The following is a 19,458-nucleotide window of genomic DNA, read 5'->3' on the forward strand; positions in this document are numbered from 1 at the left end:
TCCAAGACACATGAAATCATCCCAAAATCAACGCGAATCATAAGGAATCCCTAAAAAATGGTTGTCATCCATCAAAGCAGTGCTGACCTCACCTGAATAAAATGATAAACCATCATCAAAGCTTTCATAAGTGAGGTATTCTACATAAAAGTTATTATCACCTCTAGGATCAAAAGGATATGATAAATCCCATCCATAATCCATAGATGCATTCATGTAAATCCCTGGATCATATGGGAATGAAAAATCACCAGCATTATTGTCAACACCTCCATAATCCAAGGTATCATCCCCATAATCATGAAGAAAGCTTGCTGAATCATTATCATAATCAATAGGCTGTTGAAAGTCATCATCTACATGAGGTATGTGCTGCTGAAAATCATCATGTAATGATTTCATATCCTCAATGCTTGTTTGGTCAATTGAATCTTCTTCAGCCCTTTCATCTTCAGCATTAGATTCATTGTCATATGCATCATCTTGGTTGACTACATAGTCCTCTTAATCCTCATTGACATTTACATGCTCTTGCTCTTCATTTACAACTGCATCTCTTGGTTCTTCATCTTGGTCACTAAAAACATTCTCTTCTTCTTGTCTTCTATACATGATTGCTCATTAACTACATGTGTTACATGTATGGCATTTAGAGCAATTTGCCATTACTGCCTAGTCACATCTTTAGCCTGATTTTCAATATAGGCATCATCTTCTTGCTGCCCATGACTGTTATGTCCTTGCCCAACATATGCATCTTCTTGTTGCCCATGACTATTATGTCCTTGCCCAACATATACATCTTCCATTAGGTCTTCCAAGACAAGGGCTGTAGCAAAATGTTTATTCCTGCAATAACCCTCATGATGAGGTAACCAATACTCATTACACTTGTAGCATATCAGCCGCCTTTGCATTTCCATCAGTTGTTGATGAGGAATAAGCTTTCTTCCAATGCCATGAGGAGTATGGAACTCAAGAACAACTGATACGTTAATATGCTTTGCCTTGCATACATTGTCATGCCCAAGAGTGTTCTTCTCCTTGCATTTATAACATAGGCCCTTGGAAGTTATGTTGTCCAAGATATGACTTGACAAGTAGATGCCATGTACACCACTAAAAGAAAATTGACGAACATTTTCCCCATCTATCAAATGATAACCATAACCATGAGCTTGTTGTCCATGGTTTACTGCATAAGGCTGCACATACGCATTTCCAATCCTTTGTGGGGTTGATGATAAAACACTTGTGGCTGAGAAGAAGAAGTATCCATAACATAGGCATCCTCATATACTTCTTGTCTATGCATAGGGACTTGAATTTCTGTAGGAGCATTTGATTGTAGCTACTTCCCACTCATTGGATGAAGGCAAGATTGATTTGAATGGAGGCTTTCCCCAAATGGTGATCATAAACATGACTATGATTAACATGTTGTTGCTGCCCAAAAGAATTAGGGTCTGAATTGGCATAATCATCATGATCATAACCATTTAAAAAATGTTGCTTATAAGAACTATGCCCATACATTCCATCTTGTGTTGCATATTCATGTCTAATAATGCCACCATAATCGAATCCATAACCATTCATTGGAGAAGCAATTGATCCCAACATATGTTGTCCATAGACATTACTTCTACTTGCATTAAAGTCTCCACATGCATGAGTTTGATGGTGCCCAATGTTGCTACATAAGGTACAAGCACCATGTTGTCCATAAGACCCAAGACATGCATGATTTTCCGTGCAAGCATCAAAATTTTCATGACTGTCACTCCTGTGGTACATGCTGTCCATAGTGACCTACTGGTACGAAATCAGCTCTATCTTGAAAAATATGAGACCGAATAAGGTATATGATAGCTTGACTTGAAGCTTAGGATGTCTAGTATCAAGTAGAAATCCTAGTTTGAATTTAGGAGTAGCAATACCCCTCTATGTTTAAGAATTTCCAGAACTATCCACAGTGAACTGTTGGCACAAAATAGGCTCTAACTTGAGAAATATGTGTCCAAATGAAGCATTTGATAGCTCCACTCGAAGCTTGTGATGCCTAGTATCCACTTCAAGTGTTCTTTTCTGGTTAGAATGAGTTGACAAATTCCAGTAGCAAAATTACCAAATTTGTCATGTTATTATAGCACCCTGTTTTGGCCCTATTCCAAGTGTTTTGAGTACTTCTTATCCAACTTGAGTCAATACCCAATACCGAGACACTCAAATGGGTAGGAGAAAGCTGTAGATGACTAGAATAGGTGAGAGTAACCTTTGCATGAGAATCCAAGTCAAAATTCACTGATAAAGAAACTCTTTGACCATAAGAGTGCCAATGAACATGTATACTCCAAAGTACAAAAGTGTAGGGCTGAAATAGATTGCATTATACATTCATTGCATTTTAAGCTAAATTCCACAGGAAGCTTTTAAACTGAAAATACAAGAAATAGACATAAAATGCCAGGAAGTCATAGCCAAGGTAGCTTGGCAAGAAATGGAATTACCAATATTGGTTGAGAATCAAATGATGAGAGACTGCAGCAAGGTATGCACCCCAAGCTATGGTGGCCAAGAGTATTCACCCTCTTAGATGGTGCGAGGTTAAGACCTCAAACAATATATGTTTGTAAAATGGAAAAAAGATGCCTCACATGTTACATCTCCACCTTTTATACTTAATCCCTAACCTACTCTAGACTAAAGTGACTTATGCTTTATTACAGTATCATGTAATCACGATGCCTTCACCAAGTTGAGAGAGAGATTGCACATGTACAACATACATCCATTGTTAAGGTGAAGCTATTTCACCTCTTCTTGGCAATCAACTCTATGAGGAAACATATGTTTAGAGGTTTGCAAGTTCTAGATTTCTATTTCAATGACAATCACCTATCTTACCTATACCTAAAGTCTATTCAAATTGCCCAATATAACATGATTGTAAGTCACAGTTAGGGCTTGCAAATTTTTGCAATTGAGAATCATGTTGTAACTAATTGAAATAAGAAAGAAATTCGTACATGTATATGTTTGTACCCCATCAAAAAAATCATAATGTAAGACAATGTTGAAGTTGGGGAGACTTTTAAATTACTCGAGGGGAATTAAACTCCAAACGCACTTGAGTACGGGTGTCAACCAAGGAGTTTACCTAAAAAATCAACAAAGGAAACAAAAATAACATATTATTGAAGATAGATGGATCCTTTTTTACTTAACATTGAGGCTAGTAACCGCCCAACTCACCATGTTGTTGACATGTTCTTTAATCAAATGTTTCATCCCCCATTAAAAACTATGACTTCTCCCTTGGGATCATCATTCCCTATGTGGCTCAATAACCTAAAAACTTGCAAAATCATTGAATCTTATATGACAGTAAGTATCCAATATGGTTAGCTTGCATGTTCAACCATGTGGGGTCCACATTGGTGAGAAGTCAAATGGAATAGTGACCATGTAGTGTTGGAATAGTGATCATGTAGTGCCACAATCAACCACATAAGTCTCCAGGAGTGCTAGTGTGATGGAGATAAGGCATTTGCATGAATGCCATACATTGCATTACTCAGTGATATCTCAACCCTCTTGATTTAGTGCCACCTTACATGTTAATGCATATTTGGAAGTGCAATATGTCCTCAACATGTCCATTGACCATAGGTGCTCCAAATGGACACCCACCTCTCATGCCCTCTCAATAAGAACATGCAAGAAGGCATGCCCAACAAAGTACATCAACACTTAATACACATTCTATAATATTAAATGTAGTTGGCATTCAAGATGTTAGGAATTGCATGGTGGAGGGACTTGCTTGAGCTACTATGCCAATAACACACCATACACACGAGAGGAAGCTCACTCAAGAATACAAGAAGAGAGATGGAGGCCAAAACATTTTCTTGTTGGTTTCTTCTTCTTTTTCTTTCACACAATACAATGTACACAAAGCATAGATAAGATACAACATAAAGAAAAGTGGCCTACTAAGTCAAGCAATGCATAATTGACTAGTGCTATAACTATACCAGCTACATGTAGGTGCAACAAACCGAATATAATAACTAATAAGTCAATGGCCATGTAAGAGTCATAATGACCACCAACATGCTAAGTGTAGACGTGCAGATCCATCTAACCAAGCGGTCCATCATCAATATCTACATGTGTTGAGCTTGCTATCTCAATACTCCCCCTTAAGCTCAACTATATCTCTGCAACTCCAAGTAGCTTCGAAATTTTCGAAGCTTCTCTACCCAATGTCTTTGTGAAAATATTAACTATCTGATCTTGTGTGCTAACATATACCAAGTTGATCTCACCTGCAAGTATCTTCTCTCTCTTAAAGTTGCAGTGCATCTCAGTGTATTTTGTCCTAGCATGGAACACTCGGTTCCTAGCTAACTATATGTTGCTCATGTCACAGTGAATGACAACTGGACCATGTTTAGAATATGACTAAGAATATGTACTACTAGTTGTAGATAAGTTTATTCTTGAAAGGAATGAAGCCTTGCTATAAAAAAAATTTGTGATTTTTTTGAAACCTGTAAATGTGTTGTGTTGTGAATCTTTGTAATTGAATTTGGAGTAGCCCAATAATGACATTGAATTCTCCTCTCTCTCTCTCTCTCTCTCTCTCTCTCTCTCTCTCTCTCTCTCTCTCCAGTGCACACCCTAGTCCCCCTCTCTCTTTTGCACATTCGCTTGGAATGCCAGAAATAGTGTTAAGGATCTAATTATCACTTTCAAACCTTATTATTTATGCTTATGTAGGCTATGATGTGAAACAATCCTGCTTCTAGTAAAAAGGTGGTTGTCCAATTTTAACTAGTTGTGGATCATGCCTTTTATATTCTAGGTGGAGCCCTGTAATGTCCCGCTACTCCCTCATACGACGGTAGGGAGGGTGAAGAGAGAAAAAAAGTATAATTGATTTTTTTTTCTCTCCACCCTCCCTACCATCATCGTGATGACAGAGGGAGAAAAGAGAGAGACGACAAGGAGTTGACACGGGCTGTGAGGGGGGGAGGAGGACACGTGTTTTCGACTCCCCCTCCCCACCAACCAAGGGCAACGGATGGTGGCTAGAAAATGGCCAAAGCAACTTCCTATACATCCAAATCACCCAATAACTTTTGTAGCCATACCACCTCACATACTGCCATACCAACACCTATGTACTCGGCCTCTGTACTAGATAAAGCAATTATAGGCTGCTTTTTACTGCTCCACATAACTGTTGCACTACCGAGGGAAAACATTAATCCACCAGTAGATCTTCTATTAGACATGCTACTAGTCTAATTTGCATTTGCATATCCAAACACATGTATATCCTTATCTATTTCATTAAAAAAGTCCATAATGCAAAGTGGACTTCATATATCTCAATATATGTCTAACTGTATCCCAATGAGGCTTTATAGGTATCTACATCAGTCGACTAATAAGGCTAATAGCATAACTCAAATTTGGACTTGTAATAGTTATGTAAATTAGACTCCCTACTATCCTCTTGAACATAGTAGGATATTCTATCTCATCCCTAACATCAACACTCAACTTCACATTTTGCTCCAATGGCATTGAAAGAGGCTTATATGCTTTCATACCATACTTGGACAACATATCCTAGCCATAATGCCTTTGGGATAGCCATATACCATCATCATATCTGATTATCTCAATACCAACAAAGTACCTTAGCTCACCCAAATCCTTCATCTCAAACTTTTTCTTCAAAAGGTCCTTGACTTCAGTAATCCCACTATCATCTCCCTTTCTCACATAAAGTGAGTGATCAACCTTAGAACATAAAATCCAATGTTGACAAGATACTCTTCAATCCTATCAAACCATGCTCTGGGTTCTTGTATCCCATAGAGCGCCTTCTTTAACCTGCACACATATGTGGGATGCTCTAAATCCTCATAACATGTTGGCTAGTCCATATACACCTATTCTTGCAATTCACCATGCAAGAATGCATTCTTTATATCCATTTGTTACAAAATCTAATCTTTGGCTATTGCCAAAGCAATCACACATCTAATAGTTACCATCCTAGTAACGGGAGTGAATGTCTCTTCATAATCTATGCTGCCATATGTTTGAGCATAGCCTTTTGCAACCAGCCTAGCCTTATCCTTGCTAATAGAACGATCTGCATTATGCTTAGTTTTGTAGACCCACTTATAGCCGATAGCTTTCTTGCCTTGAGCCAATGATACTAGATCCCAAGTCTTATTGGTTTCTGATGCAACCATCTCCTCATCCATTGCTGCATCCTAATGAGCATGACCAATAGCATCCTTAAAACAAGTGGTCTCAATATCCTCAACCACCTTTACTATATAAGCATAATGGTGAGTTGTGTAGCCTTCAAAACCAAATCTTTTAACACGGTATGTGACCTTGCTAGACTTGTATACCACATGATCGCTCAATGGAGTCTTTACATTACCATGTGCTCTTTGTACACCTAGTGTCCTAACTAAAGGAATACCAAGCTCATCATCCAAACTCTTTGAACCACTGGAATCTTCATCAAACCCCAAATGACTAGCAAATACATCATTACCATGTAACACTATCTTCTTTCCTTTGACTTTACCCATACCACTAGTAGATGCACCTTAAGATGTGGGACTGCTCCTTAGTCCCCCAAAGCAAGGGCTAACTATAGATGTAGTACCAGATGATGTTTTTGGTCCACTAAGGCTCCATGATTCTTGCTTCTCTTTTTGCATATAACTATCATCATCCAATGCATCGCCACTAGATGCATACCAACTGCTCATCTCATAAAAAATAATATTACTACTCACTCTCAACTCACCTCTAACCAGAGTACAATAGTGATACCCTTTCTGCCCCTAAAGAGTATCCAATGAGAATACATTTTTCAACCTTTGGATCAAGCTTCTTTCATAGCTCATTTGGTGCATGAACGTATACAATACAACCAAACACTTTCAAGTGTGACACGTCAGGCTTCTTGCCTGTAAAGCATTCTTCGGGGTTCATCCCATGAACTGCACAATTGTGCGAGTTTTGTTCATAATATAGACAATAGTATGAATAGCTTCAGACCAAATATATTTTGTCTTATTCTTTTCAACTATCAATGCTCGTGCAACTTCTACAATATGCCTATTTTTTCTTTGTATAACCCATTTTTCTGTGGGATAGGCAAAAGTGATAAAATGATTTCCAAACCTGCTCATTATTAAGGCCACCCAAAGAAGATGAAACCAAATCATCATCACTAGGCATTGCATCAATAGTTTCTAAGGCATCTACAATGCTTTTCATTTTTAAAATATACTCATTTATAGACATCTTCCCTTTCTTCAAACTTGCTTGAGTTGAATCTTTTGTGTCTTTGTGTTTAGTGAAAACATGTTCTCAAAAATTGTCTAAGTTGCATGTGAATTTTTTACATTTTTTATATGTCCTAGCATAGTATTATCAATGACTATATATAGCCAATACATTACCTCCACACCTTTAATTCTTGTATAGTTGTAGGATTACTTAGCTTTGGCTCCTTTTCTTCACCTGAAATAAACTCATAAAGGCATTTTCTAATAAGAAAGTTCACAAGAAACTTTCATGATGGGTAATTATTCTTATCTAGCTTCTCAATAATGGGGTTTCCACTATTCTTTGCCATTTTCACAAAAGTGATACAAAACGACAAGCAAGTCTTCTGAAATCTTTTATATCAAGTGCATAGCAATATGCCAAGTAGCCTCTTTCACTAACTACTCAATAGTAAATATAATCTACAACTTGTTTGTAGATAAAACTTGTATTTGCTTCTTGGCAAACACCTCACAACTAAAAATTTTGAAATTTGTAACCTATGTACCCACTTTTGGTTGGCACAATCAAAATCGTACTATACTCCAAAATTGTTATCCGCAACCTTGTGGGTCTAAAATAGGGCTCGAAACAATCTCTCTCAGATTGCCAAAAAAGCAATGGCACACCCTAAAGGGCTATGTTCAGAATATACAATACTCTGCTCAAACACCAAATCTCACAGTGATCTAAGATTTTTACTGCATCCTACTTTTGGTGCCTCCACATGCACTATCTAATAAAGAGTGGAAGAATGGGAGAACTTCTTACCCATTGCTTGCTTGCTTGAATCCTTGCTTCTTCTCCTTCACTTCAGTCTTCAAAATTGGTCTCTCTCAATGGTGTTGATTTGATATCACATCAAGAATTGCATAGTGGGGGGGACTTGCTTGAGTTGGTATGCCAATAATATACCATACACATAAGAGAAAGCTCACTTAAGAACACAAGAAGAGAGATGGAGGCCAAAATGTTTTCTTGCTAGTTTCTTCTTCTTCTTCATTCACACAATACAATGTACACGAAGTATAGATGAGATACAACATAAAGAAAAGTGGCCTTCTAAGTCAAATAGTGTATAACTAACTATACTAATTGATTGGCACTATAACTATGCCAGATATAGGTAGGTGTAACAAACCAAATATAATAAATGATAGGTTAGTGGCCATGTAAGAGTCATAATGGTCACTGACGTGCTAACTGCAGGTGTGCAGATCCATCTAACTAGATAGTCCATCATCAATGTTCGTACATGTTGAGCTTTCCATCTCAACATAAGATATACATCCACACAATGTCAAACATTTTGTGTGCATGCTCTTGCACCCCTAAATCATATACACAAAGTAAAGATATGAACAATTTATTAGCACCCTATGTTTATCCAATGCACATATATGACTTTATCTTCATGCATATTAGCAATAGAACCTTGCACCCCATATCATATATACAAAGTAAAAATATGAGGAATTTCTTAAACAATGGGTTAAAGTAGTACTCAATGCATGTTAGATGACATTTAATTTACATTATTGAAGGAAAGAGCTAGACTATTAATGAAGTGAAGAATTTTAATAAAGTAAATTCCATCTTTTGGAGTCATTCACCCTAGTAAATGCATTTCCGAATGCCTTGGCCCTTCACATCTCATATTTTCTTAAAGTTTACTAAAGACCCCTCATTTCCTTTGATTATGTATACTAAGTTTGTCTTTACAAATAAATCTATTGTTTTGTCAATCCACAAGAATGGCTAATCCAAAATAGGGTATAGCTATACTCAAGGTAGATGGTATCAGTAACCTTACAAATTAGTTTAAAGACTGCAAGACATCTCAAGCATTGGATGCAAAACCACATGTAACCCTTCCATGTGTAGCCACCTAAAGTTTATCATGTACTGGGATAACATAGTTCAATCCCAAGAATTTGGAATAACTATGTGCTAGTATCATATAGTTCAAGCCCAAAAATTTGATGCTAGATATGCCTAGTTTGGTCTAACATGCGATGGGATTACATTATCAATGTATTAGGGATGATGGTATATGATAGAGGTGTTAAACTTGTCAGCTCTTATCAAGGACAATGCCACAACCTCACCACATATCCTTTCTCAATGTTGCTTTTTATTTAATTTGCCTTATGACTTGCTATTTGGGTAAAACACCTTTGTGATCTATTGTACAAGCCAAAACATATGTGGGATTAGTCCAATTCTAGCAGGACAAAAGTGGCCACTAGGGACATCACGCACCTTCCTTCCTCTTCATTCAAATCCTCTTGCATAATATCACCCCATGATAGGGCTCTCTCTCTCCCTCCTTTCTCTTCCATTTTCTATTTCTTTTTGGCAGCATCATAGAGCAAGCCTATAATTAGCATAGTAAAGAGAACTATGACACTCTCTTGGAATTTCAAGCACAATTTGAAGATGTGCTAGAGCACGTAGGGGACTTGTTAGAATTCAAGAGAAGGAAGGGTCTAAGTTTGTTGAAGAGGATCCTCATTCAAAGCCAAAGAGAGATAGATTAACTTGTGACTGAGTATAATGGCGAGGCATTATGCTAGTAAGTAGGTGGAAGAAGATGTCATGGAGAGAGATTTGGTGCTTCATTATTGCACCACTTCTTATTATATGAGAGAGAGAGAGAGAGAGAGAGAGAGAGAGAGAGAGAGAGAGAGAGAGAGAGAGAGAGAGAGAGAGAGAGAGAGAGAGAGAGAGAGAGAGAGAGAGAGAGAGAGAGAGAGAGAGAGTGTTGTACATAGAGTTTGCATCCAAAGATGTTGCATGGATCCACCCTTTGTTGGATTTCAAACAATCAGTCATGGATCCACCCTTGTTGGATTTCAAACAATCAGTCATAGTTTTCACCAAGCCTTGTTGGAAATTAGGCTCATTCACGTTAGACTCATTCAAGTAGGTCTTGGCCAGAACTGTTGAGAATCATGGACCTAGAACTAGATGACCTATGGTGGATGGAAATCAAACACACTATACATGATTAGAATGAGAAATTATAACTCAAGTGAATTAGGTTCCAAGATAGATTAGCTTGGACTCATAAACACATTCTTGAGTGACTCAAAATGATTGTACCATTTCATTGAAATGAGTGTCAAGTACATGCCTTTATAGCTTTATGGATAGTACCACTTTTCCTCTCTGTGCTTATGGGATTTTAGACATCTCTTCCTAGGGCATACATCATTGTCTATTTTCTAGTACAAAGCCACTTATGGGCAAGAATCATTTGCTATTCTCAACACCCCCCCTCAAATGATGAGTTCCTACCCTTGCTGGCTTTTGCCTCCCCTGCATGTAAACATGGACCAGGAGACTAGCTCTTTGGCAGCCTAGTCAAGTTAAGGCTTGAAACTTTACATCTTGGTAGGGTTTGTTACATCCACTATGGGGAGAAAATCCACTCACGGAATTCAAGATCCTCTATGGGAATTTTTTTTTGCAAAACATTTTGTTGGTTTGTAGCAGCGGAAAATATTTTCTTCATCCTTTTTTTTTTGTTGCATCTTTGGTAACCTTTGATCTTCTTCTTGGTCTTCTTGGACTTCTTTATCTTTATGCTCCTTGGCTTTTGTTGTGCCCTTTTGTTTATATGTGGTACGTGCTTTTTACTCCGGTATTCTTGACACGATCTTTTTGCTCAATGCTTTTGTGATGCATATATGCATGTACATTGCTTTGACGTTGTAGGTGTTTCATAAGCCTTAATATGGGCTTCTGCCACATCCTTTACATGTACCCACCCCAAAACTGCATTTGGGAATGTAGAAGCCACACGAGTCATGAACTTCAAGATAACTTCTGAGCTTGTATTCATGGTTTGCTGTAAAAGCCCTTCCACAACCATTGCTGGATTTATTGTCACTAGATCCAAGCCATGTTCCTTCACCATGCATTTGATTGCCGATAGTGTTTTGGGTTGTTGAAAAAGCTCTCATCCACAACATCTTCTGGCTTTCTTGTCGGATCATAAACTACTGTAGCTGTGGATGTTGTTAAGACAACCCTTTTTATAGATGAAGCTTTTTCACAGGCCCTCAGTACATTCAATGTTCCCTTTATTGCTGGATCAAGCAATTCTTTTTGTGGATCCGTTGTGTTAAAGAAAAAAGGAGAAGATGTGTGGAAAACTCCATCACACCCCTCAATGGCAGTATCAAAAAACCCTTCATCTTGTAAGTCAGCTTTAAAAAGCTCAAGCCCTTCATTTGCTTTAGGTAACTTCAACAAATGGGCTGTCTTGCTGAGGTTCCCTGGATCTTGAACAAAAGCTCAGATTATGTAGCCACGCTCCAGAAGGAGCTTGATGAGCCATGAAGCGATGAAGCTAGAGGCTCCTGTGACACATACCTTCATCATTTTATCCTCTTGACTTCAAGCACAATATCTATTTTCTTGTACAATTCATTCTCTTAAACGATTGACTGTTAGCATAATCGAATGACTCAAGCTGTTGATCCAAGGCTTGAACCAGCTTCAAAAACATCGGAAGTGATTGCAGTTGCAAAGTCTGAATAGCTTATTCTTCCATCACCATCTATGTCTGCCTCTTTTATCATTTCGGTGAGCTCCTTAGCTGTGAGTGCATGTCCAAGCCGTGCCATTGAATGAGCTAGCTCCACTGTAGTAATAAAGCCATTGCCATTGGTGTCAAACACGCAAAAAAGAGCCTATAATTGCTCTTCTGTCGATGGTGCTCTCCATCATCACTGTTCGTCCAGTGGATCATCTGAAGAAAGCATATGATCTATGTGCCTCAGGGTTATTATACCTACGATTGAATATTGATGAGACCTAGTGTGTATCTCTTTAGCATTTGAGGAGGCATTTTTGGTAAAATAATAGGGCTATTGTACTCCATCCCTGTGCTCCAACCCATTTTGTCAGGAAGTCCCTCGCCATGGCTAGTGCACCTCTTGATCAAGAGCAGCTAGTTGAATTGAAGGAAATTTTTTCCAAGTTTGATCAAGATGCAGATGGGAGCATCACAAAACTAGATCTTGGCTCTCTCTTGAGGTCATTGGGCCTAAAGCCAAATAAAAGAAATCACACCACTAGCTACCTAGCTCAACCATGGCTCTGATACCATGTTGAGAATCATGGACCTAGAACTAGATGAGCTATGGTGGACGAAAATCAAACACACTATACATGATTAGAATGAGAAATTATAACTCAAGTGAATTAGGTTCCAAGATAGATTAGCTTGGACTCATAAACACATTCTTGAGTGACTCAAATTGATTGTACCATTTCATTGAAATGAGTGTCAAGTACATGCCTTTATAGCTTTATGGATAGTACCACTTTTCCTCTCTGTGCTTATGGGATTTTAGACATCTCTTCCTAGAGCATACATCATTGTCTATTTTCTAGTACAAAGCCACTTATGGGCAAGCATCATTTGCTATTCTCAACAAGAACTAGGCATGCGATTGTGCCAAACCTAATTGATATAGCTCAAGTGTCTAGATATGGTAGCCTTGTCCTCCTAAGTAGCATTATTGGTCCACCTCATCCTCTTAGGTGGCATTTTCGGACCACATTGCAAAGGCTATGAGGTGCCACAAAGCTTTTGTCCATGTAGGATTCATAGAAGAGGAGGCCAAGGTGTGGGTGGCAACATCGGGCAAGTGGCCAATCAACTTGTGGGTTGGGCATGGCATCCGTGAATGTGACCACAAATGCATTCTTTTTAAAGACTCATTGGGGAAAGATATGATCCTACTTTTGAGTTAAAGCCACTGAGGTTGGAGCAGATGCTCGAGTTGATTGTGCACAACACTTTGATTGCCATTCGAGGAGGATGGTGATGTTGATAGTAATTTTCTCTCAACTCAATGCAGACTGTTGCTTTGTAGTATTTTATCATGCCAAAAAATATGCTGAAATATATGTTTTACATGCTAACATATATGTATAGAACTAAAAGAGGCAATTTGCTATCTATAGCTCTGTAGTCTCTGCAACAATATCCACACTTCGTACAATAGCAATTCCTACAATGTCAGTACTTGTAGTGGGTCACCACTCCTAAAAATAAGAAGATATGTAAATCTAAATATTTGAGCTATTGTAAGGGTGGATTGAGCTCTCAATGGAAGGAAAGTGACATAGGGAATCTTGTTTTGCTTTCTTCTTGAAAACTTTTGTTAAGAGAGATTCATGGCCTTTGTCTTGGGAGTTGATAGAGATCGACCTCCCAATTCACTGCTACTTCCATAGTTGGTTGTGGTGAATTTTTGTATATAATGTCTCCAACATTTACCATTTACCATACATGGACGATTTGGCCATATGGTATGTGCAAATCGCAAGCAACAATTGTCTAGAACAACTTTAGAAACTTGTCATGATCTAGAAGCTTGGTGCAAACAAATCTATCATAGTGCTCTGCATCCTTGGGTTTGAATGCATCTTACAAGATCAACAAAGCATGTAAATGTAGCAAGACATGCTTTTGAAACTCTACAATAGTGACATCCGCTACAACTTTGCCAAACAATTTTTTTTTCACAAGGGTATTAAAATCCTTTTGTGTCTAGAAGAAAACTCTAGTGGTCATGCATCATGCAGGTCTATCCTAGTAGCAATGCATCTTTAATCTCCACCTATCTTGGATTGCATGTGAATGTAATAAAAAGATCTTACTTGCCCTTAATATGAACAATCACCATAGTATCTTGGTATAGCTAGTACATGTGTTGAGGACCCTAGTAAATGTTGGTGGAAGAACAATGAGTTTTCCTATTGTTCTCCCAAAAACAACATTCTTACCATCATTAGCTATAATCATATTTGAATGCAAAGTGGATTGATTCAAGTGACACTAGAGTTGAACCGGCATTGCTCTATACTACAATATGCATCTACCATGAACTATTGAAGAAGTCTTCTATCTCTTGTAGCAAGCATACAACTGTGTCATCCTGATCTTGAAGAAAAATATGTAGTACTCCATTTTTGTGATGCAATCTTTGTTTTGGCACATGCCTTGCAAGTATGTTCTCATCCATAGTAGTGTAAGGAATCTTTAGATGCCAACCATATTCTCCATTAGGAAACAAAAGAACATATGACAAACGTATGTAGCTTCGATGCCATAATGGCTACAACCTCATTACCAATAGGCATAGAGTATTGTCAGGGTATCCTACAGTCCTCTCTAGAGTAGTCACCCATATCTCTACTACATGATTCTGAACCATTCTCTCAACAACTATTCAAAAGGCATAAGCATTGCGATAATGCATCATTACTTGCAAGGAAGCCAAGATCTCAAGATCAAGATTTGGTATGATAGCCGTCCTATTTTCAAGTTCATGATTAATATCATACACATATAACTGTAAGAAATGCAATTGTGTGCTACTTTGAACATGTATTGATCTCCTTGTAGTGCTATTGACTTTCAAGTTGCAAATGAGGTATGGCCTGGGAAACCTCCATCGTATGCTCATCTATGCATCTTTGGTTTGTGAGGCTTTCTGTCATGTATCCAAGGACAAGTGCAATAAGCTAGATCCTAAGTCAGTGAAATGTATCTTTCTCATTATGGGGATGCAAGTGAGATGGGCTATTGCTTATGGGATTGCAGATGGAGAAAGTCATATGTAGCCATGATGTAGTCTCCCATGAGGAGAAGATCATAAGTAGCCTAAGTGGATAGTTGAGGTATGCAAGGTTATATTTTAGGAGGAGCCTCCTGCTCCCATATAGTTTTTTGGGGTAAAGGCGCCTATGCCTTCTTTCAGTGATAGTTGAATAAGGAAAGGCTAGTCACACATTGTGACTGTTAAAGTTCCCACATCTAGTGTCTCTCTCTTGCTCTTGCTCTTGCTCCTTCTATAATAGCTCTTTCTTTCTCTTGTGTACTTCCACTTAGGGCTCACTCCCATCAATAATGTAAAATTGTGGCCCCTTTGCTTTGAGCATGTCTAATTGGACTCTAGTCTCTTATTTCTATTGCCACATTATTTAAGATGAAGAGAGTGAGCCCAGAATTGAAGCACGCAAGAGGAAGCAAGAGCTATTGTGGAGAGAGAGAGAGAGAGAGAGAGAGAGAGAGAGAGAGAGAGAGAGAGAGAGAGAGAGAGAGAGAGAGAGAGAGAGAGAGAGAGAGAGAGAGAGAGAGAAGATGTGGGAGCTCCAATTGTCACAATGTGTGACTGACCTTTCCTTTATTCAAATGTCATTAAAAGAATAAAGAATGAAGTCACAGTGATGGGCGCCCACCACCTACAGTGTACAAGTGTATGTAGTAATACATGGGTGGCTAGGCACAAATACCTTTACTCCCAACAACCTCCGACTTAAAGGTGAATGCATCCCTAGTGAGGAGAGAACAAGAAAAAAGTGACAAAGTACAAACATACATAAGTATAACAGGATGAGGAAAGACCTCATCTTATCCAATGCCCATCAACTTCCTAAGGAAGACAAAACACTATATTGAGACTTTTCTTGAGTAGATCTATAGGATTTTGGTTAGTTGAGATCTTGATAAGGTCAATAGACTTGTCCTCAATGACCAGATTCTTGGTTAATTGGATAGCACTTATAGAATTTGAATGCAGTATAGGGATCACATCAGTAATACCATAGCCTGACCAAAGAGCCACCTTGCAAGCCTTAGTGGCTGCAACATACTCGGCCTTAGTAGCAGCGAGGGTCGTGCATTTCTACACCCTAGACATCTAAGAAATAACACCTCTAACAAAGGTGAAGACATAGCTAGAGGTGGACTTCCTACTGTTAGCATGTCCTACATAATCAGAGTCAGTGTACCCCATGACTCCTGTATCTTGGCCACCATAACATATGCACATAGCTATTGCGCCCTTCAGGTGCTTCATGATACCCTTGATGGCATACCAATGCCGCCTACTAGGTGTAGCTATATAGTATGCCACAACTTCCACTGCAAATGCTATGTCAGGATGAGTGGCTATCATGGCATACATCAAACTTCCCATAAAGATGCATAAGGGATCTTGGCCATCTTGACCTTCTGCTCATCAGACTATGGACAATTGGCCTGACTAACCTTCACATGAGAAGGTAGAGGACAACCAATAGGCTTACCATCCTACATATGGAACTGCTTAAGGACTTTCTAGATATACTCCTTCTATGTGACAGATAAAGGAGCCCCTTAGAGCAATCATGCATGATGTGCATTCCAAGAATATGCGAGGCCTGTCCCATGAACTTCATATCAAAGCTCTTACTTGAGTTGAGTTTTCAAGGCATCCAGCTCATCATAAGCTCTCCCAACAATAAGCATATCATTCACATAGAGTAGCAAAATTATAAGGCTACCATCACGAGCCTTCTTCGTGTATAAAGATGGATCCATAGCACTACGACTATATCTCTATGAATGCATAAAAGCATCAAACTTGTGGTACCATTCCCTAGGTGCTTGCTTAAGGCCATAAAGGCTCTTTATCAACTTGCACACCAAGTGTTCCATACCTTTTTCTTCAAAGCCTTTAGGCTATTGCATATAGGTCTCATCATGCAAGTCCCCATGTAAAAAATTCATATTTACATCCATTTGATAAAGGTCTAGAGCAACCAATACTAGTACCAAGCATAGGATCACCATTTTGACCATAGGAGAAAAGAATTCATTAAAGTTAATACCATATTCCTACTTGAAACCCTTAGCTACCAATCTAGCCTTTATAAGTGGGCTTGGAGCATCTAGGGATACTTTCAGAACGTATGGTGAGTTTGTAAATAAGGAGTCAAACTCCGACTGCATAGTCCTATCCCATGAGTGACTATCATCTCTATGCATGGCCCCATCATAAGAGAGATACTCACTTGCATCTGTCACCATAACATAATCCATGGAGGGCGTAAAGCGCTTAGGTTGACATCTAGCTCTAGTAGAGTGTCTTAAAGCATGCTCATCCTACACAATAGGCTGGGGCCTAGGCCCCTAGAGCATCAACTACTATTGTAGGCTATCTAATTGGTTGTATGGGAGTAGGAGTTTCCTCCTAAAAGAACACCTTGCATACCTCAACCACTTATTCATGCTACTTATGCATATTTTCCTCATGGAAAATGACATCATGGCTACAGATAACCCTACAAGCATAACCTATCTTACTTGCATCCTTATAACCAAGAAAGTTGCATTTCATTGAGCTTATTCCTCTTGTCCTTGGGAATATGTAAAAACACCTCATAATCAAAGACACTCAAATGAGCATAGGATGGAGGTTTCTCAATCCATACCTCCTCTACAACCTGGCAATCAATAGCAATGCAAGGATATTGGTTAATCAAGTGTATGATAGTAGTGATTGCCTCAGCCCAAAAGTGCTTTGGTAAGCCTTTCTCGCTAAGCATACTATGGACTCTCTCCTTAATCGTAATGTTCTTTGGTAACACCATTCTAGGGAGGGGCGATCGACTGACATTAATACCCCTCCCATCACAAAACTGCTCAAAAGCTTTCAAGATTTGCTCATCCCCATTATCAAATCTTAGGCGTTTCAACCTATACCTAGAGTGGTTCTCAACAAGAGTAAGCCAACAATGAAAGATAGATAAGACATCTGATTTCTACTTAATAAGGTAAGCCCATACCCTATGTGAGTATAATCAATGAATGTGACAAAGTACTTTTCACCACCTAGCGAGTGATAGGGCATGGAACCACATATATCCCAATGAATAAGAGCCAAAGGCTCACCCACATGCTACATGCCAGACTTTTTATGCATACTACATGTTTACATGCCATATAAACAATGACCACAAGACTCAAAACACTTATAGTCTAGGGACAAAAGATACTACAAACTGGTAAGCATTTTCATTCCTTTCAAAGACATGTATCCAAGGCAATGATTCCAAAGAGATACACGTGGAACTGCAATCACAGCCAAAACATGGTCAACTAACCCATATATAAGCAAAGGATAGAGGGTATTAGACTTAGCACCACTGCAATAACAAGATTCCCATGAAAAATATTCCATGAGAAATCACCAAAAGAGACAACATAGCCTACATCATCCAAGGTGCCAGTAGAGATAAGGCTCTTTGTGAGAGACGATACATGACATACATCATAAAGAGTGAACATGGTGCTTGAACCAAAATGAAATTGAACATCACCAATACCAATAATCTCCAATGCTATTGAGTTAGGAGTGAAACCACTTTGTATGATGGGTCACATGAAAGGAAGCCCCTGAATCTATCAACCAACACTAAGTATATCCTGATAAAGCATCAATCAACTATGAAGCATCAAAAGAAGAAGCTACCAAGATAAGATCATTAGATACATCAAGCTGCACCACATTAATTTCCCAATTCTTGACACTAGACTTGCTAGACACAATGCTCTGATCATTATTCTTGTTATGTACTTTACCCTTTCCTTTTCCTTGTGCTTGTCTTCACACATTTCCACAAAAACGACAAGTAATACTAGACTTACAGCCACGGGACTTACTATGGGAATGTCCACATGTCCTAGACTGAGACTTGTTAGAGTCTCTACCACAGACATTTCTATATTGCTGGCTTCTCACAATCAATGTGTGCATGTGACATACGGGAAGCATCCACATCCTTTTTGTTCACCTCTTCTGTGAAGAGGGCACTCTCAACGTCCTACAATTTCAGCCCATCCTTAGCAAAGAGAGCCATATGGAGAGTGTCCCATGACTCAAGTAGAGTGCCAAGTAGAAATAAAGGATGCAAAGTATCCTTGAACTCAATCTTCTACGAAGCTAAATGGCCGATGATGACGGAGTGAAACTCATTCAAGTATGTAGACATAGAATTCCCTTCTTTCATATGAAGGTCCATCAATTATTTCAACCAGCACATTTGAGATACATTACTTTGCTTGTTATAAAGATTCTTAATCTGTGTCCAAAGCTCATATGTAGTTTGATTTTCAGTTACAACATTGTAGTGAACATGCGTAGAGAGTGATAAAATGATTGTGGACACACATAGCTTATCCAATTCATCCCAATCCTTAGAGTTGCAATGTTTTCGGGTTTGGCACCC

The 19,458-nt window shown here is 38.7% G+C and overlaps 1 pseudogene; it reads right to left on the reverse strand.

Moving 5' to 3' along the window:
• Positions 1-665: 665 nt before the first annotated feature.
• LOC148032092 (phenylacetaldehyde reductase pseudogene) lies at positions 666-11,769 on the reverse strand (annotated as a pseudogene).
• Between the last annotated feature and the right edge of the window lie 7,689 nt (positions 11,770-19,458).

The sequence above is a fragment of the Lygodium microphyllum genome, chromosome 8, assembly GCF_053477565.2.
Source record: "Lygodium microphyllum isolate KBCC chromosome 8, Lygodium_microphyllum_v1.1.10, whole genome shotgun sequence".
NCBI classification, from domain to species: Eukaryota; Viridiplantae; Streptophyta; class Polypodiopsida; order Schizaeales; family Lygodiaceae; genus Lygodium; species Lygodium microphyllum.